The sequence below is a fragment of the Poecilia formosa genome, unplaced genomic scaffold (genome assembly GCF_000485575.1).
Source record: "Poecilia formosa unplaced genomic scaffold, Poecilia_formosa-5.1.2 Scaffold561, whole genome shotgun sequence".
Lineage (NCBI taxonomy): Eukaryota > Metazoa > Chordata > Actinopteri > Cyprinodontiformes > Poeciliidae > Poecilia > Poecilia formosa.
Window position 1 is genome coordinate 32,183 of NW_006800500.1, and position 9,084 is coordinate 41,266.

At 44.0% G+C, this 9,084-nt stretch overlaps 1 long non-coding RNA gene across 1 annotated transcript; it reads left to right on the top strand.

Moving 5' to 3' along the window:
• Positions 1–1,681: 1,681 nt before the first annotated feature.
• On the top strand, positions 1,682–3,806 carry LOC107834248 (uncharacterized). Its single transcript, XR_001660037.1, has 3 exons — positions 1,682–2,002; positions 3,439–3,502; positions 3,577–3,806. It is a non-coding gene; the product is annotated as an uncharacterized LOC107834248 (long non-coding RNA).
• The last annotated feature ends 5,278 nt before the right edge of the window (positions 3,807–9,084 follow it).

A 9,084-nucleotide genomic window follows, 5' to 3' on the forward strand; every position in this document is an offset into this window, starting at 1 on the left:
TGGTGCTGACCTTTGACCTGGGATTCAGCTGTGATGGACCAATGGACCAATCACATGTGATGTTTGTTTGTTCCAGAACCACAAAGCTCAGAGACGAAGGGAAGAGGAAGAGGAGGATGAAGACAGGTTTGCCCTGACCTCATGACTCCATTTCCCAGAATGCATCAGAGGATCGTGGCAACATCATGATGTTCTGAGAACTCCTAGTCTCCACCTGGTGGCTGCTGCAGGGACAGCAGCTGTGTCCCTTAAAGGAGCAGAGCGCTGACTGAACGCTGGGCAGGACTGGAGCTCCGTAGCTTCAGTTTATACAGCAGCAAAATCAGCAGGTCAGAGGTCAGAAGAAAAGTCAGCAGCTGCTTCTACTGGTTCTCCTCATGTCCCACTAGAGGAGGCTGGTTTTCAGACCTGGTTCTGGTCCGGCTGGAGGAGTTTCCAGATCCGATCCTTTAGAATAATGATCAGAACTTATTGAAATGAGATTAAGTTGAACGTCTTCTCACACCGATCATCACCAGAAGTCATTTTTACGATTTTTTTTGCAATAAAAAAGAAACACTAGCATTAGCAGTTAGCATTGCAGTGCTAACTGATTTTCATGAATTTCTGAGAAAAACTGCAGGAAGTGACGGATCTACTGTAATGAAAACTGATTTGATAAATAAAATAATACTGAAAGTTTCCATTTGTGCGTCCAGAGGGCCGCATGAGGAGCTACGGCGGGCCGGATTTGGCCCCCGGGCCTTGAGTTTGACACCTGTTCTGGATGATCATTTTTATTAATGTAATGGATAGTAAATTATTTAAAATTGTAAATTGAAATTTGTAAATAATTTGAAATTAATTTGCAGATTTATGGATGTTTGTTTTGATGTTTATTTTTAGTTTAGTTTGAAGGTGTTTTTACTTTGTAATGCTTGTTTTGTTTTGTACCTGGCAGGCTGCCGTAGCCAATGAGGGCAGGCCTTACAGAGGCCTTCAGGTGCATCATGGGAAAAAGACAGAACCTCAGCCTGGTTTGGCTGTTTGCATCTTAAAGCTTAGATTTTGTATTTTAATGTTTGTGTTTAGTTGCCATGGTGATGATGATGATCTGGATCAAAGAAATAAAACACTGAAAATCGTCCGTCGTTACTGGATGAATTAATGAATGAATGAAGAGCTGCTGCTGTTAAAGTTCTTATTTTGAAATTAAAGAGAAAATTGGTGTTAAAACTGAACCTGGATTTTCTAAAGTTGTTTCTTTTTCATGATGTTTTTATCTTAATATAAAAGATTCAATATGATTCAGTGTAATTACAGTAAAATGAATAAAATATGAGCCATAATGTCACTGAAGGAAACGATTCCAGACTTTCCCATCGTGTTTCTGTTTGATGGAGAACCTGGAGAGTCCTGACCGGGATTCAGACCCACAACCTGCATCTAAACCAGCCAGTAAGCATTTACATTATTTACATTTAATGTAAATATTTACATGTATTTTATCAACAATAAGCCAATCATGATGTTTCAGTAAATTAATCCATGATGTTAAAGTTTTCATGTTTGCTGTTAAAGGAAGGAATCCAGTTTAATGAATGGGGCTCCTGTCGCTTTAACTGGGAATGTCTGCTCTATTTGGTCACATTTAATATCGTCATTAATTACAGATTCTTCTGCTTTACAGTCACTGCTCAGATTTACTATGAAATCAGAAAATGCTAAAAATCTGGTTATTAAAAGAAGAATATGTTGAGTGTCTCTGTCAACCATCTTGCAGCCAAATTTGTTCTTCAGTTGCACTCAGGAGCCACAAATGGCCCCCGGGCCGCACTTTGATCACCCGTGACAGAACCGAGCATGTTTTTCACCACCGGGGGGCGCCCTGTGCCGCTGCGAGCAGGAGTTGAGGTCAGAGGAAGAGTCATCATCATCATCATCATGATGCCTAAACTGAGCCGGACTCGAACCTGCATCCGGAGCCGCAGAGCCGAACCCGGCGGAGGAACCGGCAGATCAGGTGAGCTCCTGTCCCCGGGAAACGCGCTCCCTGAGCCGGCCACTCTCAGCGCGGAGAGTCGGTCCGGATAAATCCTGCCAGGAAGTTCGGAACCGCGGTCCAGATCTGAGCTCGGTTCATGATTTAAAAGTTATAAATTATTAATTTTCAGAGAATAATTAAAAAATAATATGTGAATTAATAGAAGCTAAAAGCTGTGATGAATTTGTTTGAGCCGGAGGAAGGGCGTGGCGTCACAGGTGAGCCGCAGGTGTTCAGCCAGTCACGTGGTCCCGACGTCCCGTTCCGGAGCAACTTCCGGTTAAATTCAACAAACTTTGAACGGAGTCTGGTGGGAGCGGGTCTGACGTCAGATCGTTGATTGTGATCAATGCAGCAGGTCAGAAGGTAACCAGGTAATAGGCGAGCCAATCAGTTCGATTCGGACTTGGTTTTGGTGAACCTGATCAGCTCTCAGAACATTTTCTTCATGTTTCATTTGAACATGAACTTTGACCTCTAAACCCATCAGGACCCTGATGCCCCGCCCCTTTTCTCTGAATTCAGAACTTCTTGAAAATCAAATTCCTTCGATAATTTATAAAATAAAAAAGTTCATCAGGTTCCATCAGTTCATCCTTCATTCTGTCACCAAACACATTTAATGGAAAAACTCCGAGCTGAAACCGGGATGCGGTTCCAGCTTCTGGCCACCAGGGGGAGCTCACGCTGTTTAGACTGATTCACTCCGCGGTTCGGCTGCAGGACGGGCAGAATGTCCGGACAGTTCCCCTCACAACAGGAAGGTTCTGATGAAACAAACTGATGAAGTTGACTGGAATCACAGGAACCAGAACCTGAACCCAGTTCAGCCAGCCTGATGTTTCCTGAGGATTTTGTCTGACAACAGAGGAAAGTTTTGCTTCTGGTTCTGGTTCTGGTTATTGGGATCCAGTTTCAACATGATTCTGGGCCTGATGTCTGGCCCGGTTCTGGTCCAGATTAACCTTTCAAGAACTGAAGGTTCCTGCAGAGTTTAGATTTTAACGTTTTAATTTCAGCTCAGAGTAGGAACCTTTGTTCTCATGTGTTTCCGGTACACCGTTAATCTGACGCACAGCCACATCCGCTAACAGTTGCTATTTAGTCGCTGCTCTCGGTTAATTTCTGCTTCTGAACGATCTGATGGGAAAACACCCATCATGGTTGTGCTAAAAGCAATTAGCCTGTGAGCAAAGCTATGCTAGCCTGAAATAGCATCTCAGTGCTAACATTTAGCAGCTAATGCTAACATTAGCATCCACAGTCACATTTGTAAAGAAGCTCCTTGACCAGTCTGATGGTTGAGGAAAGAATAAAAACAGTAAATCTCAGTTGAATTGAATCTGCTGCTGATTTTGTGGATATTTTCACTAAAATATGATCAATTATCTTCTGATATCTAAATATGGATCCAGTCTGCTAGCTGACCTTCCCAGCATGCATTGCTGCTGTCCTGAGGAACGCCTGGCCGTCTTTCTGGTAATTAAAGTGTTTTTTAAGTGTTTTTCGCTGAATAGACGCTAAAAGCTGAGCTGCGTCTCCACCTGCTGCAGCACAAGGACGCCGCCTCTGACTGAAGCTTTTCATCTGCATAATGGACGACCTTCAGCAGGACGACCTCCAGCAGGACGACCTTCAGCAGCAAACACACGGTGGAGGTTTGATTCCCTGCTGCCTCTGGGCAAGGCAGCAGGCTGTCGCCATGGTGACCTCAGCCAATGATTCACTTTTAGTTTTCAGCTTTTCACACTTTTCAGATTTTCTCTTTCACATTTTTATTCATTCTCCATCTCTTCTCTCCATCCGTCCTGTCTTTTTCTTTCATTCTTCCTTTTCAATGTTTCTGATTTTAATTCATTTTTTTTTACTTTGTTTTCCCTCCATTTTTCACTTCATCCCGATTTCCTCTTTCGTTTTGTTTTTCATCTTTTTATTTCTGCCTTTGAAACACACACACACACACACACACACACACACACACACACACACACACTCTCTCTCTCTCTACTTGTCCTTCAGTCTCTTTGCTTCTCGGTTCTGAATGTTTTTCTCTGTTTGCAGCTTTAAAAGCTTTAAGAAAAACAAAACAAAAACTGTATGAAATGAAAACAGCAAGACTCAGAGGGAGACTCGTCTCCTCAGATTGACCCGATCCGACCCGATCCGGTCCGGGCCTCACAGCCATAGACATAATATAAGGATAGACCCTCATGGACCGCTCTCATCTATTGTCGCTGACGAGATTTAGGGCGGCCATCTTGGAGCGATCCACCCCTCCACTCAGCGTTATGTGTTTAGCAGCACAATGACGTATCAGCGCATTTAATATTTCATAACACGGTTTTCTGTTACTGGAAACCATATTCAAACATCTATCAAAGCAACATTTATGAACAATTCTTACTTGTGAAATGTCTGTGGAGCCCTCGCATCAATAATCCATCGACCAGAACAACAATATCCCTCAGTGCTGAGGCATCTTCTGCTGTTTTGATTGAGCAAAGTAGGAGGGTATACCGCTCCAAGATGGCCGCCGTATTTCCTGGAGCAGCCAATGCGGGGTCTACTCTTATGTCTTTGCTCACAGCAACAGCAGATCCACATCAGTGCCGATCTCTGGTTCCTGGTGCCATAGCGCAGCTCGCTGCTGCAGGAGGTAAGAAGAGTTTGACCTGAAGGTTCTACAGAGTTCTGATTCGGAGAGCTGAATGTAACGGTATGCCACACTTTTCAGATTTGATCTATAAAAAGAATCAAAAAGCAAAAATTATTTTCCTTCCATGTTTGTTTCTTTAATAAATGAAGAGTTTGGGTCACCTGGAAACTGAAACTCTCCCTCCTCCTCCTCTTCCTCTCGCTCCTCTTCCTCCTCCTCCTCTTTATATTCTGCTCATTACTTCGTTTCTCCTGGTTTCTCTCTGAAAGCCTTTTATTCTGATCTGCTGTAATTAGCTGCTACTTTCTACCCACTGAGCCTGTAACTGCCTGATAATGTCGGCGTGTCAGTCACAGAGCCGAGGCGCTGAAGGCTGAAAGCTGCAGGTTCCCTCTGAACCATTCTGGCCTTTTAATAACCTGCGCTCTGATTGGCTGCTCAGGAAAACACAGCTCTTTGTTTGGTCGTCAAAAACTTCAAACTGGAAAATGTTCTGGGTTCTTACTCTGTTGGGTCTGCAGAACCAGGACCGACCCACATGGAGCAGGAGAGGAACCTGGACTGGGTTGATCCGGACCAGAGACGGGCAGCAACCAGAACCTGCAGAACCTGGAGTTCCTGAACGCACCACATTCTGGTTCTGGTTCTGCTCTCCATCATTCATTCATATTCACATCCAGAGAGAGAGAGCAGCTAAATGATCGCCCTTCAGCCTGACGAGTCCCCCCCACTGCTCTCTCACACACAGGCACACTCAGGTTACCTCCTTGCTCAACATTAAAAGGCAGCTGTCATTAGCCTCACCGCAGTGTGTGTGTGTGTGTGTGTGTGTGTGTGTGTGTGTGTGTGTGTGTGTGTGTGTGTGTGTGTGCGTGAGCTGCCATTAGGCGCCCACTGTCATGCGGCTTGGTCCACTCTGCCCCGCGGCATGCTGGGTAACCCTCCAGCTCGCTGCCACTCTGAGCTCGCAGCCACAGAGCTAAATGACAGGGTCGGCTCCTCCTGGACGCCCCGCGCCGCGAATCCAGCGCTCCTCTCTGCTACCCTGCAATTAACTCACACAGAGCCGGAGGAGGAGCAGCTAATGTGATGAAGGTGTGAGAGCAGCCATGAGACAGGAGCACACTGTACCACCAGAACCGAGAAACCGGGTTACAGAACCAGGACCAGTGATTTACTGCTGATCTGAATCTGCAGCAGCAAAAACTCAGAACATCAATAATACACAAGAAATGAACAAAAATCAAAGCAGCTCCTTTAATCTGTTGTTGTCATTATTATTATTATTATTTCCAATTTGCTTCTTCTGGATTTCTGTTTCAGAAACAGATTTAGGTTTTATCCCAACTCCAGTCCATATGCCTAGTCAAAGTCCAGTCCAGTTGGAGAGGTGTGAAAACTAATCGACCTCTGACCTCTGGTCCTCCAAACCTCAGTCTGGGTTCGGTTGAAGTGAACTCTGGTTCAGCTTGAATGTGAAAGCCAAGCGGACCAGAGACCACTTCAAAAGCAGGAAGTGAACTACAGAGCAGGGCATTCTGGGTAAATACAATCAATCAAAGCTAATATGCTAGCCAACGCTAGCAGCAGAAATGGCTCCTGGTCTTTAGCCTAAAGAGAAATTCTCCAACCGCTAAAATCCTCCATCTTGTTTCCATCTGGTGAAGAAGGAAGTTGCTCTCAGTGTCTTCAGAGGTTTTTGTTTCGTTTCCTTCAGTGGTTCTTGGTGCAGCGCCCCCACAGGCCAGGAGGGGAACAGGTTGGTTTGACTCAGAGCCACAGCAGCTGGAGGTGGAGCAGATGTTCTGGTTCCAGTAGAACCGGGTCGACCGGACTGAAGGAGGGAAAACATTTACAGATTAAAAGTTTCTGACACAGAATCTCCATCCTGATATGCTGCTGGATGGATCATGTTGTTTTAGGTACCTGCTGTGTGTGTGTGTGTGTGTGTGTGTGTGTGTGTGTGTGTGTGTGGTCAGATCTCCTCCTTCAACTCAAACTGCTAACTGGATAATTAGCCAATCAAACATGAGAGCTTGTCCACCAATTAGCTGCTAATTGACCTGAGAGCCTAACTCCCCTGCCCCGGCTCTCTGCAGCCCTGTGTGTGTGTGTGTGTGTGTGTGTGTGTGTGTGTGTGTGTGTGTCTCAGCGGGCGGCCCTAATGGAGCAGTGAATTCATTACTCTGTGCAGACAGGCGGTTGTGGCTGATGGACAGACGGTGACATCATCAGGCTGGCAGCCAATCAGATGCTGCCATCCCTGACGACCTGCAGGTCAGCTGATCCTGGTCAGGAAGTCAGACACTGTTTGGTAACATACTGACTGTCTGGAAGCTGCAGAGAACCCCGGATCGTCATGAAACAAGATTAAAGTTCAAAGTTCCTGATGACCTGAAGCTTCTCATCATTCAGTTATTTCTAACTGTCACACTTTAAACTAAATGTTATGAGCTAAATGTTTAGCTCCTAACTGGCCAAATATTTCCTCAGCCTTAAACTGACTAAATATTCAGTTAGTAAACGATTTAGCCAAGTGTCTCTAAAGCAATCTAAATATAACGTTTTAAGTTAAATATTATGTTTTATAGAATTCACTACATGTGAGATTTATTAGATATTTAGATTCAAACTAAATATGTAAAGTGTGACATTTATATTAAGAAGATATAAACTCCTTTTTTTCTCTTATGAGTCAATAACTCAAATTATTTGACAGTAACTTTTCTGAATTATCAGCACCAAACTGCTCTGCTCAAGTTTCAGCTTGAAAACAAGTTTGTTTCTGAAAAAAATGTTTTGGATTAAATGAATATTGTTTCGGTAATATTCTCCCTCTTCAGATTCGTTCTCAGACGTTTCAGAGCAGAAATCTGAACAGAATGGCTCTGCTGACAGAAACACGGACGCTGATGGAGGCAGAACGTTGAGAAATACAGATTCTTCCATGGAAACGGGTTTGTTGTTGAGTCAGAAGCAGACAATGAGGCAGGAGGTGAAAATGTTCATCAGAGCTGAAAACAAAAGCAACCCCGTCTCCGTCAGCGCAGCGCCGAACAAAAGGCAGCAACACAAAGAGCTTCCTGCAGAGCTCAGGTGTGTTCAGGACAAAAACACTCTGAGGAGGAGGAGGAGGACGATGAAGGTCATCAACCTGCTGCTGGATCCAGAGCAGCGAATCAGAAAACCAGGAAAAAAAAACAGTTTCAGAAAAGATCAGGAGACGATCCAGACGGAAGAAAATAAAGTCTAAAAGAACCAAAAACCTTCAATTATCACATCCTAACAACTCACCTGACCTCCACCTGACCTCCACCTGACCTCCACATGACCTCCACATGACCTCTGTCCACTCATTAGTCATAATCAGATCCTAAAGTTGTTCCAGCATGAGCAAAAACTTTGACATCAATAAAACAGAAAATATTTATTCAGAATAATTTACATCAAACTTTAGACAATAAAACAATTAATTGATAAAATACTAATTGTTCCAACAGTATATCTGATACGCAGTTAAACATAAAACCAGTTCATTAATGGACTCATCATACATAAGAATCATAAAAAATCATCCAAGTTTTATTTTTATTTTTGGGCAGCAGAGTGGACACGGCCCTGAGGGACGCCTTTCCTCAAGCTTGTCCTTAAAGCACACCAACCTTCTTCCTGTCCCGTCCTTATAAGGCGTGTAGGCTCCTCCCACTGCAGCATGGACTCTGTAGAAGCCACGCCCCCTTCAGATTTCCCACCAATCAGCAGTCAGAAAATCTTTCTGCTCAAAATGAATGAAGAATAAACAAAATGGAGTTATTTTACTCTGACATCAGTTCTTCTGTTTCTGTTTTCTCAAAGTTACAGTCGGTGGCTGGTACCAAGCCGGTTCTGGTTCTGATGGAGGTTTCCTCTGTCGCCCCCTGCTGGTCAGGAGGAGTGATGCTCTGCAGGTTTTCCTCAGAGAGAAACTTTTAAACTGGTTAGAATAACAAACCAAGCTCTGTGGGTAACTGGACAGAATGTGATTTTTAACTGAAACGATTCTTTTTTTGGGTCGTTAGTTCTGAATTATTGCTGCAGAAATGAGCTGAACTGAGGTGAACTTTGACCCCAGCAGGAGAACATTCCCATGTTTCAGATCAGGAACCGAACCCAAAGTTCGGATCTGATCAGTGAACGATCAGAAAGAGAAAATCTGCTTTCCTCCTGAAGCAGCTTCACAGAGACGCTCTGCTTCAACCGAAGATTAAAATAAAATCATTAAATTACAAAATTACAACATTTCTCTGCTTTAACTGACATAATTAAATTAGTTGATTGATCAGTTTATGATGTTTGGTTGATCAGGGACAGGAAGTGGCATCGTGTGTGTGTGTGTGTGTGTGTGTGTGTGTGTGTGTGTGTGTGT